A 13,077-nucleotide genomic window follows, 5' to 3' on the forward strand; every position below is an offset into this window, starting at 1 on the left:
AGAATAACATGGTCCAAAAGGATACATGCACCCCAATGTTCACTGCAGCACTGTTTACAACAGCCAAGGCATGGAAGCAACTTAAATGTCCACTGACAGAGGAATGGATAAAGAAGATGTGGCACATATATACAATGGAATATTACTCAGCCATTAAAAAGAATGAAATAATGCCATTTGCAGCAACATGGACGGACCTAGAGATTGTCATACTGAGTGAAGTTAAGTCAGAGAAAGAGAAAGTGGAATCTAAAAATAAATGATACAAATGAACTTACTTACAAAACACAAACAGACTCACAGACTTAGAGAATGAACTTATGGTTACCGGGGGGGAATGGTTGGGGGAAGGGACAGTTAGGGAGTTTGGGATTGACATGTACACACTGCTATACTTAAAATGGATAACCAGCAAGGACCTACTGTATAGCACAGGGAACTCTGGCTCAATACTATGTAACAACCTAAAAGGGAAAAGAATTTGAAAAAGAATAGAAACAAGTATACGTATAACTGAATCACTTTGCTGTACACCTGAAACTATCACAGCATTGTTAATCAACTATACGCCAATATAATTAAAAGTTTAAAAAAAATAAAAAAAATAAAACGGAGAGGGGTAATAACCATGACTTTTGTCCTAGCTAATTGAAAACAAATGGGAATTAAAGATAAGAAAATCAAAATACCAACAACAGATTTCTGAGGAGAAGAAAAGAAAAAGAACAGGTAAATTATCAGTTACACAGGGGGAAAAAACCTCAAAAGAAGAAATTTCCAAAAGGGGACTAAAGAAACATAAAGGTGATTATTCTGAATTGATCCACCCATTAATGGGTTAATCAAACAGTCTACAAGACTGCAAGATGAAGTATATATTCTTCCTGACCAATAGTTACATAGACACTTTCTCTAGTTAATGACAACTGCAACAGGCAACTGGAAAATGTCACTTAGCCAGCATGCCCAGCTGGATCTACCTTTACTTTCATGGTGAAAGCTTTGTCTATGTAGAGTCTACATATTTTATCCCAGATACCTGACTGACAATAGAGGTAAGACATGCAATGTGCTTTGGAGTATGTAGCTGCCTAACTAATTTTTCTTTTTTTTTTTTTGGTTGGTACTATGTAGATTTGGAGAGAACAGTTTGGTGAGAAAAACATTAGTGTTAAAATATATTACGATTCAGCTGCTATCTTTTTTATGAAAAAATAATTCTGCTTTTGAAGTATATTCCTTTAGGTGTGATCTGTTGTACCTATAGCATCATTAGTGGTATTTAAAAGTTTCTACACCTGACAGTTTACTTAGACAAATGCAAAGAACAATGAGCACTGATTTCTAAGGAGCTAATAAGTAGTCATTTAAATCACAAATTAGCTTAATTTTAGTTCACAATAATCTAAATTTTGGAAAAATTTATTTGTATATTACAATGACATTTCTTAGCATAAATATGCTTATTTTCAGAAGCTTATAAGGATGCAATAGACATGATTCTGTTTAATATACATAACTGTGGATAGATTTAACATTGATTAAGTGCTATCTTTTAGAATTTGGATTTTTGTTTTTACTCTCCCTCTCAAGATAACTTTGAGATAGATATGTGTGAGAAATACACAGTGGATGGCAAAACAGAATGCTAGGATGTGAAGGGAAAGTTGATAAAAGTATAATTGATTCAGATATTTCTGTTGAGCAAGTAAAACCAAAGATTTTTTTCCCCCAACATCACAAACTAATTGCATTTCTTTTTGATTTCCTTGGAGACACATGTAGAATAAAATGTAATTAAAAAAGAAAACAAGAAAATTATATCTCAATAAATCTGTTTCAAAAAGCAGTTTGGTCTAATTAATATTGAAATAGTAACAGCTAACATTTATTAAGCACTACTATGTGTCAGGCAAGACTAAATTCCTTTATAAGCCAAGGAAAATCACAATAATTCTTTTAAACCATACTAAGAAATTTGGAGTTTATACTGAGGGTAATGGGTAGCCACTGAAGGTTTTAAACAGGAAAAAGAATTCCACCACAACACTGCATCTGTAATCATGAGTAGTCATCCTGCCAAGCCATGAATGCCAATAATCAAGCATAAAGTCAATATATCAATACTATTGAAAAAGTAACTTAAATTTAGTTACTTGTTAGGGAACAAAGTACATAAAGTTCAAAAGTGCTATTGCCTTCACTGCTTAGAGAACAGAAAAGAGAAACAACGGATTAAATCAAAGACATGCCTTTTGAGACCATGCCAAAAAAAAAGCAAATTACAAAATGTCCGTTAGGAAAAACGAGAAGATCTATGAACCAAATTTATGAGAACTAAAATCTTTTCAATCACCAAGATGCATTTTAAACTTGAATATTTTGGCTTCAATGTGATTAAAGCTAAGTACTATGGATAACCATTTGGAGGATACACACAGACTACTAAGTCATACTATAGACTAAAGTGATTTTTCAAAAGAAATAAATATTAAAATGTAAAAAAAAAAAGAGATCATAAAAACTTCTAAAATAATTTACAGATGAGTATTTAGTTATTAAGCAAGATATCAGAGGCAAAAACCATAAACTAAAATCAGTAAGCTTGACAATACACAACTTACTTATCTTAAAAAATATAATGAATGGATTTCTGCTTCCAGCCAAGATGGAGTAACAGGACTGGATTTATTATCTACCACCAGAAACAACTAAAACACTGGAAAAACATGAAATTATGGTATTTTAACACAATGGATATCAGGCAGAGAAGGACAGTGATCCCAGACAGAGGAACAGCAAACAAGGAGAGCTAAAACTGTCCCAATTTAATGTCCTGGGAGAGTTTCCAGGCCATGGCACAGAGAGTAGGGGGTGGGGAAACCCAATTAGAGCCTGGGGCACTCCAGTGATGAGGGTTCAGGGTGACTAAAGTGGCTAGAGTTCTCAGGGCAGAGTACTAAATAGAAGAGAACAGCACAGAAAGAAGATATGGAGATCAGCACAGAGTTCCCATCAAGTCTTCAGCTGACTACTGATCTATGCATGCAAGTGAGAAAACTATGCCAGGCCAGGCAGGGTGGGAAAAAACCCTATATGAAAGAATTAAAGAAAACAGTACCTAGGGCTCATGAAGAGCTGTAAATAGTGCCTGTTACCACTAGTCTGAATAGGAAATCTCATAATTCATGCAGAATTGTTTAGAGTACTCACAAGAGTCTAATCTTAGTAGCAGGAAATTATCATAGACTAAGTGCTGTTCTGGATGCCTAACAAAATTTAAAAGCAGGATCTTTATGGATTAAATTATTCCAAGTAGCTTAACTGTGTCCCAGAATAAAGCTCACAAATATTTAAAGGAATTAAAAAAAAAAAAATCTAATATCCAAAAAGGTAAAATTCACAATGTCTAAAAAAAAAAATCACCAAGTATCCCAAGAAGCAGGAAAATATGACACATAATGATGAGAAAAATCAATTGAAACCAATCCAGGACTGATATAGATGATAGTTGCTAGATTAGCAGACAAGAGCATTAAAACGCTTATTATATCTGTATTCCATATATTTAAAAAGTTAGGAAATATTGAGGAAATATCAAACACATAGAGATAGTCAAGATATAAAGGACACAAACTGAACCTCTAGAGGTGAAAGCTACAATGTCTGAGATGAAAAATACACTGCATGGGACGAATAGCAGACGAGATTTCAGAAAAAAAGGTTTATGAACTTGAAGATATGACAGTAGAAACTATCCAAAATGAAACACACAGAGAAAAAAAATAACAAAATAATAAACAACCAAAAAAAAGAGCATCAGTGAGCTGTGGAACAATTTCAAATGGACTAGTATATATCTAATTGGAGTCCCTGAAGAGAAGAGAGAGATGTTGAGGCAGAGAAAATATTTGAAGAAATAATAGTGAAAAAAACTTACCATTCTGATGAAAATTATAAACCACAGATCCAAGAAGGTCAATGGGGCTCAAGAACAAGAATGAGAATAAGAAAAATGGGGAAAATTACACCAAACATATCATAATAAATTGCTCAAAACATGATAAAGCAAAAATCATGAAAGCAGCCAGAGATAAAAAACACATTATGTATAGAGGAACAAGGACAACAATGACAGCAGATTCTTCACTGGAGATAATACCAGTGAGAAGACAATAGAGAAACATTTTTAAAGTGCTAAGTTCAAACCAAAATTCTGTGTCCCGTAAAAAGATCTTTGAAAAACGAAGGCAGAATAGAGGGTTTTAGACATCAAAAGCTGAAAGAATTCATGACCTGACCACCAGCTAAATGCTGGTGGTCATATAGGAAATGCTAAAGGAAATCCTTTAGACATAAGCAAAAATCATACCAGATGGAAATAGAGCTTTACAAAACATTGAAAAAGCACTGAAAATGGTTAACTATTTGGTTAAATATGTAAGATTTCCCCCCATTATTTAAACTTCTTTAAAGTATAATTCACTGTTTAAACAAAAATAACAATATAGTGTGAGTTTATAACATGTAGAAGTAAAACGTATGAGAACACGAAGTTGGGAAGGATAGAAATCAAAGCACAGTGTTGTAAAGTTATCATACTATACACAAAAAGGTATACTATCACTTGAGTATAGAGAGCGGATTAATACATAAATGTGTATCCAAATATAAATACATATATGCATGCGTGTGTACACATGTGTCTATATACACGCTTTAAATAAAAAGACACAAGTAGGCTAAAAGGATGGAAAAAGACATAACACTAATCAAAAGAAAGCTGGGCCAGTTATGTTAATATCAGATAATATGGATTTCAATGCAAAGATATTACGAAGATTATTTCATAATGATAAAAAGATTGGATCAATTTATCAAGAGAATATAACAATCCTAAATGCTTATACACCTAATAAAAAAAGTTTCAAAATACATGATTAAAAACTGATTTACCTGCAAGGAGAAATAGACAAATCCACAATTGTAGTTGGAGATTTCAATATCCTTTCCTCAATAACTGATAGAACAAATAGACAGAAAATCAGTAAGGATATAGAAGACTTGAACAACACTATCAACCAATTTGATTATTGACATTGAAATATGATTAGTAACATTGATGTTTCGACCCAGAAACATCATAATACATATTCTTTTCAAGTGCACACAAAATGTTTACCAAGATAGACCATATTCTGGGCCATAAAACAAGACTCAATAAATTAAAAGGACTTAAGTTATACTAAGTATATTCTCTGAACACAATGGAGTTAAATTAGAAAATCAACAGCAGACAGAGAATATGAAAAAAATCCCCAAATACATGGAAACTAAATAACACAATAAAAAGTAATCCATGGGTCAAAAAATAAACCAAAAGAGAAACTAGAAAATACTTTTATCTTAATTAAAATGAAAGCAGAAGATGTCAAAATTTGTGGGATACCACTAAAGCAGTACTCATATGGAAATCTATAGCAATAAACTCCTGTTTTGGAAAAGAAGGTCTCAAATCAATGACCTCAGATTCCACTATTTTTTTAAAAACTAGGAAAAAAAGAGCAAATTAAACCCAAAGTAAGGAGAGAAAGAAAATAATAAAGATTAAAGCAGAAATCAATGAAATAGAAAAAAACAAAAACAAACAAAAAAATCAATGAAAGCAAATCTGGTTCTCTGATAAAAGTAATCAAATTTATAAACCTTGCCAGACTGATCAGGAAAAAAAAATCAGAAGACATAATTACCCGTATCAGGAATGAGAGGGATAACATCACTACAGATTCTATAGATATCAGAAGGATAATCAGGGAGTATTATATTATGCAAATTGTACAACATTATGCAATTATTATTCAACAACTTAGATGAAGTGGATAAATTCTCTGAAAGACACAAATCAACAAAGTTTACGCCAGAAGAAACAGATAACCTCAATACCTCTGTATCTATTAAAGTAATTGAATTTGTAATTTAAAATCTTCCCACAAAGAAAACTCCAGAATCAAATGGCTTAATTGGTGAATTCAACCAAACATCTAAGAAAGATACAATATTAATTTTACACATCTCTTTCAGAAAATGGAAAAGGAGACATACTTTCTAGGATTAATTCTATGAGGCTTGTATTACCCTGACACCAAAGCCAGAAAAATACATTACAAGAAAGAAAGCAACAGAGTAAAATTCTTTAAGACTACAGATACAAATATTCACAACAAAATTATAGCAAATGTAGTTCAGTAATATATAAAATAAATAATACATCATGACTAGGTGGAATTTATTACAGGAATGCAAGGTTGGTTTAACACTCAAAAATCAATGTAATTCACCATATCAACAAACTGATAAAAAGCCAAATGATCATCTCTAAAGATACAGAAAAAGCATATGACAAAATCCGAAATTCACTCCTGATAAAAACTCTTGAGCCAACTAGGAATATAAGGTAACATCCCCAACCTAATAAAGGAAATCTATGAAACATTTACAGCTAATGTCAAATATAATGGTGAAAGACCAACTGCTTTCCTCCTATGGTCAGGAACAAGGCAAGGATGTCTGCTCTCAACACTTCTATTCAACATTGTGCTGGATGTTCTATAAGTGCAACAAGGGAAGAAAAAAGAAGTAAAAAGTAGCAAGATTGGAAAGGAATAAGTTGGACTTTTACTGACAAACAACATAATCACCTGCGTAGAAAATTCAATGGAACTAATATGTGAGTTTATCAAAGTTGCAGAATACAAGATCAATATATAAAGCTCAATTATATTTCTATACATGAACAAATGGATATCTAAACTTTTAAATATCACTTATAATAGCATCAAAAAAATGAAATACTTAGGGATAAATCTGACAAAGGATCTGTAAGACTTGTACACTGAAAACTACAAAATAATAATGAAAGGAAGTAAAGACATAATGAAAAGTTATACTGTGGTTATAGGTCAGAAGACTCAATACTGAGTATTTTTTAGAAAGAGAAATTGAGAAGCTGATTCTCAAATTCATATGAAAATGCAATGCACCTAAAACAACCAAAACGACTTTGAAAAAGGAAGACAAAATTGGAGGGCTAACATAACCTGATTGCAAGATTTATCATAAGATTACAGTTATCAAGACACTGTGATACTGGTGTGTCTGTGTGTGTATGTGTATATATATATTTGTGTGTATATATATACACACAAATAAATCAATGCAACAAAACAGGAAGTACAGAAATAGACCCACACATTTATGGACAACTGAATTTTGATAAAGGTGCAAAGGCAATTCAGTGGAGAACATCTTCCACTAATGGTGCCATAACAACTGCATATGTATATCTTTGATTCATATTGACACCATATACAAAAATTAACTCCAAATGGATTATAGAACTAAATGTAAAACATACAACTAAAAAAACTGTGAAGAAAACACAAGAGAAAATCTTTGTGACCTTGGGTTAGGCAAGAATTTCTTAGATATAAAAACAAAAGCACACTCCACAAAGGAAAAAAAGGTTAAATTAGAATAAAAACATACTCTTTTTGAAAGACCCTGTTAAGAGAATGAAAAGATAAACCACAGTAGAAGATCTCTGCAAAACATATATCTCACAATGGATTTGCATTCATAAAATATAAAGAATCCTCAAAACTCAATTAAAAGAACATGAACAACCCAATTTTAAAAATGAGAAAAACATTAGAACACACACTTCACCAAGAAAGATAAATGGATGGCAACTAAACCAAAAAAAAAAGATGCTTAACATCACTATTCATTAGGGAGATACAAATTAAGATCCCAATGAGATACTACTACAAACCTATTAGAATGGCTGACATTAAAAAGACAGACCATACCAGGTGTTGGCAAGGATTTGAAGTAACTGGATCTCTCAGACACTGCTGGTGGGATGTAAAAACGGTACAAACACTTTGGAAAACTATTTGGCAGTTTCCTAAAAAGTGAAACATACATCTACCACATGACATAGCCATTCCACTCCTAGGTATTCACCCAAAATGAAAGCAAATGTCCATACAAAGCACTATACACGAAAGTTAATGGCAGCTTTATTTTTAATAGTCAAAACTGGAAATAATCCAAACATCCATCAACAGATGAATGGATAAACAATCTGTGGTACTGGCAGACAACGGAATGCAACTCAGAAATAAAATGAACTATTGATACATGCTACAACATGGATGAATCTCAAAATAATTACGCTGAGTAAAATAAGCCAGAACAAAAAAAGAGAACATATCAATACTTTATGATTTCATTTATATACAGTTCTGGAAAATGCAAATTAACCTAGAGTGATAGCATATCAGTGGTTGCCTAGGGAAAGGGCTGGGGTGAGAAGAGGTTAGGGAGGTATTGAAAAAGGATATGAAGAAGCTTTTGGGAGTGACGGATATGTTTACTAACTTCATCATGATGATGGATACATACACACACACGTTAAAATGTTATGTTACTTAATATGTTCAGATTATTGCATGTCAATTAATAATTATTGCTTTAAAAAGTTGCAATAAACAAAATTGAAAGGCAAGTAAAGCGGGGATGGTTCTTGCAAAATATGTGCCAGTGAAGTTATTCTTAATATCAGAGAGGTGAACATATACATATACATACACCAACCCACACACTCAAAGGACACAATAGGAAATTAAAAAAGAAAAAAGCAGTGTCTATTAATGATATGAAACATATATAATTTCACTAATAATCAAAGAAATAAAAAGTAAAATAGTAAGACACCTCATTTCACCCACCAAATTGATAAAGTAATAGAGAAAAGATACATTTTTTTGGTGAGGGCATAAGGAAACAGTCATCTTTATACACTCCTGGAAGAATAAAATGGGAACATTCTCTGACCAAGTATTATCCTTCTACAGGGAGTTTCTACAAGGCAGTTTCTACTTGTTTTATTTTGATTTATTTTAGTAAAAGAGGCAGGGTGTAAGGTAGAGCATAGGAGGGATGCAACAGTGAAGATGGGAAACAAGGTTTCTTTCACCAACAAATTTGGATTTCTTTGCAGACTTGTGTTTTATCTGAAGTAGGTGTTGGGATTTCAGGTTATTTTTTATTTCCTTCTTTTTGTTTATTTCTATTTTCTAAATGTTCTGCAAAGCTTATTACTTCTGTAATTAGAGGAAAAGTGATATGAAAAAATTTTATCTCAAAGTCTAATTATAAATCACTATAACAGAAAATGGTAATATGTATTTCCAGAAAATAATTTGATAATAGGAATAAAATAACTTTAGCCAGGTAATTCTCCATATTTTAAGCTATAACTGAAAATAACGAAAATCTATAAGGAAATAATTTGAAACTAAAAAATTTTTATAAAAGAATATTTTATCCTAATTTTATTAATTCCTTTTAGTTTTTCTCACAAACATAATAAAAATTCCTCATAGAAAAACCAGAAAACACAATTTGTTCCCATTTTATGGGAGAAAGCTAAGTCATGGATTTATGGACAATACCTTTTCATGTACGGCACAAAATATACTGTATTGCTCAGACTCATTTTAGCAGCAATCTTTTTTTTCCTCTTTTATAACTTCAGTCTTTTGTATTTATGGTGCACCTATGAAAAAAGAAGAATAAAATACGTAATTATAGGGGCAAAATTCAAGAAGCAATAATCGATAACATGATAGTTTTAAATATTTACAAATGTAACATTCAAAGTTAAAATTTTATCTTCATCAATTTGTGGATGACAAATGTAAAAGGTAGGATTTTCACAACAAAGACACAAGCTACTGTCTCACAAACAATATCAGGGAAACAAATGTGTCGTTAGATTTCAGAATCTATACTGAGGCTTCCACTGGTCTGTTTGAGTCCAAGGAAACTCAATAGAGGCTACGAGTAGACAGGACTAATCTGACAGCATGTGGTGATGCTACTGATTCTCTGTCAGTAAGGCTTATATTTTGAATTGCTTTTCCAATAAGCATGATGATTTATATTGACTCATCTATCTTCCCTTTCCTGGTCTCTCTATAACCAATCTTTCAGATTTTGGGGTAGTGATAATTCTTTATTATCTATTAAAGAAGTACATGCTCAATGTAGAAAATATAAGAAATATACACCATTATGAAAAAAAATCCTTAATCCTACCTAGGACAAACTTCATTAGCAATTGGGATAGTTTTCTCCATGAACATATTTACTTCTTGAAGCACATATTTATTTTGTTATACAGCTGAAATCACATTGTACATATAATTCCACAGTCAACCTCTTTTATCTAACTCTAGATTGCACGTATTTTGCCATGTTATCAAACATTATTCACAAAGATCATTTAAGGGCTGCTCAATGTTTATCGTATGGAAGAGCCGCAATTCATTCACAACAGTTTCTCCACAATTTGAAACCAAGGCTGTTATTCAACCCTCTGTTTGTTGAACTACTAAAAATCATTGTTTTGAAGACCTTTGTGCTTATTATCTATGCACTTAACATTTAGGGCTTTTTTGGAATGGATTTCTAGAAGTAGAACTACTGGGTCAAAGAATATAACAATTTAAAATTTATGCATATTGAAATAATCTTTGGATGCTTGACTAGCTTTGGAGATGAAACCCTTACAAGAGGGAAAAAACTATACATTAAAAAAAAAGGCACTGACCTCCATTTTCACATTTTTCCTGCAGAGGATATCCCAATCTCTTCTCACGTCTATACTTACAAAGTAATCTTTTTCATTATTTTGTTATTCCCTCTGATTCTATGGCTGTGGAATGCTTTAGATTAACTGGTAGCTAAAACTTGCCTGAATTCAGCATCACATTTTACCTAACCATCAACCAATCAATAACTACAATGTCTGCATCTATGTCCTGCTAATCTAGTCTGACTATAGCTTCAAGGAACTAAAACATTCCTTATTATATGAACACTAGTTGTGAAATTTCTGAGAAAGTAGTTTTAAATAAGGCATTTACTAACAGCCTCATGTCCTGACTAGTTCGAAATGCAGGAGGTGCTCACTCCTAGAAAATATTTTTCTAATGCTATGGACACACATGCCTAGTATTTTTCTTCTCTCTAAATACTTATTCGTTTTTACATAATTTTTCTTAAAATGGGTACTCTCTCCATCTGCAGTTGCATGGCTCTATAAATGTTTTAAAATAAACTCTCTAAGACTCCTAGGAATTCAACTTTCTTGATTTTATCATTTTCCCCCCTGCTAGAATACTGCACATGGTATTGAAGCTGAAAACCATATTCCTAAAATTTATCCATTACACCTAAAAGATGTTCACAGTTTTGTCCCATTTAACCACCTTCCTTCTTTTTTTATAAATGTCTCTTGGATTCCATGAAACTGTCTTCTCCTGTTTTTCCACATTATTCCTCCTATAGCTCCTCTTCTCTCTGAGCTCTGAATCAGTGTGTTTCTCCAGGTATTTGCCCAAAGCCCTGTGTGTGATGCAAGCTGCTATCCTAATTTCTGTCCACTTTAATGGTTTCAAGTAACACTTTGTCACTAGACAGTTCTGGCCTCCAGTCTAAATCCCAGTCCCATTCTTTCAACTATCTGTTTGGCTTCTCCCCTAAATGTCTCACATGTACCTCACAATAACTTTGACTCTTCCCTTCTCCTTCTCCTTAACATTCAACTAAATCACAAGTGTGCTTCAAATATTTCTTTTTATCTGTTCTTCACTTTTCCTTTCTGTTAGCATTTGTTATCTCTTTCCTCTGTTTCTGCTCTTTCAGCCTCTCGTCTAAATTTTCTGGAATTCATCTTTAAAACACTATTATCACAATCACCTTCCTGAAGCACAGTTGAGACAATATCACAGCTCTGCTCAAAATCCTTCCATGTTCCCATACTGCCTACAGGATTTAGGTTAACTTTACCTAACTAACATTCAAAGCTGTCCTCAAACCACTAACCCAACCTAAATTCTTAAACTCTATAATCAGGAAAAAATGAATTAGTACAGTCGCATTTTCATACATTTGTCTTTGCTTATGCTACACCTCTACCCAGATATCCATATCCAACTACTCTCACGGTCCAGCTAAATGTCACCCCTCCTACAAGACCGACCATTTTCTCCCTTTGCTTCAGTTTTTAATACTCATATATATTAGTACTCTAACTGGATGACAAGTGTTTCTTCAGAGGAGGATACATGTCTAAATCTAAGTTTTGATTAATCATTATATTTCCATGGCATCTTTAAAAAAATTTTTTTTGAGATACAATACACGTACGATTCACCCATTTAAAGTGTACAATGGTTTTTAGTATATTCACAAGTATGTGTAAGCATCACCACAGTCAATTTTAGAACATTTTCATCACCACAAAAAGAAGTCCCATTTCCTTTAGCTATCAACTCCTCCCACCCCGATCCCTCCATTCCTTAGCAACCACTAATCTGTCTCTATAGATTTCCCTGTTCTGAACATTTCATTTGAATGGAATCATATGATATGAGGTTTTCTGTGACTGGCTTCTTTCCCTAGCATAGTGTTTTTAAGGTTCACCCATGTTGTAGCATGAATCAATATTTCTTTCTATTGACGAATAGAAATCCACTGTATAGATATACCACACTTTGTTTATCCACTTATAAGCTGATGTATATTTGGGTTGTTTCCACTTTTTGGCTATTATGTATAATGCTGTTATAATCACTTGTGTACACATACATTTAGTTTCTATTAACTATATTCCTAGGAGTGAAATTGCTGGGTCCTGTGGCATCTTTATATAACAGATAGTCCATAAAAATCTGCTGAATCTCCTTCCCTTTTCCACCCAAATCTTAACACTAAAAATGATCTTTAAATTCATCCTTCCCTCAAAAGCTGAACAAGGACGTTTTTCCTTCCAATAGGACAGCATTTTAAGAATTAACTGAAGATGAAGTGATATGCATGAAATTATTTTTTCCCTCTTCCTTGACCTCCTGCAACCTCAGGTGTTACATTTATAGTGAGAACTCAGAACTGTGCCAAGAATGTAGAATTTCAGGTCTTAGGCTCTTGGGCCAACTGAACAATCCA

At 32.7% G+C, this 13,077-nt stretch overlaps 1 protein-coding gene across 5 annotated transcripts in view; it reads right to left on the reverse strand.

Annotated features, from left to right (window-relative positions):
* The window catches only part of TAOK3 (TAO kinase 3), a 178,190-nt gene that overhangs the window by 81,690 nt on the left and 83,423 nt on the right, over positions 1-13,077 (reverse strand). For 4 of the 5 annotated variants that reach the window (XM_061168997.1, XM_061168996.1, XM_061168994.1 and 1 more), the window contains one exon: positions 9,519-9,622. The gene's annotated coding sequence lies outside the window, so the exon portion shown is untranslated. Of the gene's footprint in view, positions 1-4,956; positions 5,023-9,518; positions 9,623-13,077 lie in introns of those variants that run through there. The other variant, XM_061168998.1, reaches the window with a different exon arrangement.

The sequence above is a fragment of the Eubalaena glacialis genome, chromosome 15, assembly GCF_028564815.1.
Source record: "Eubalaena glacialis isolate mEubGla1 chromosome 15, mEubGla1.1.hap2.+ XY, whole genome shotgun sequence".
Taxonomy (NCBI): Eukaryota; Metazoa; Chordata; class Mammalia; order Artiodactyla; family Balaenidae; genus Eubalaena; species Eubalaena glacialis.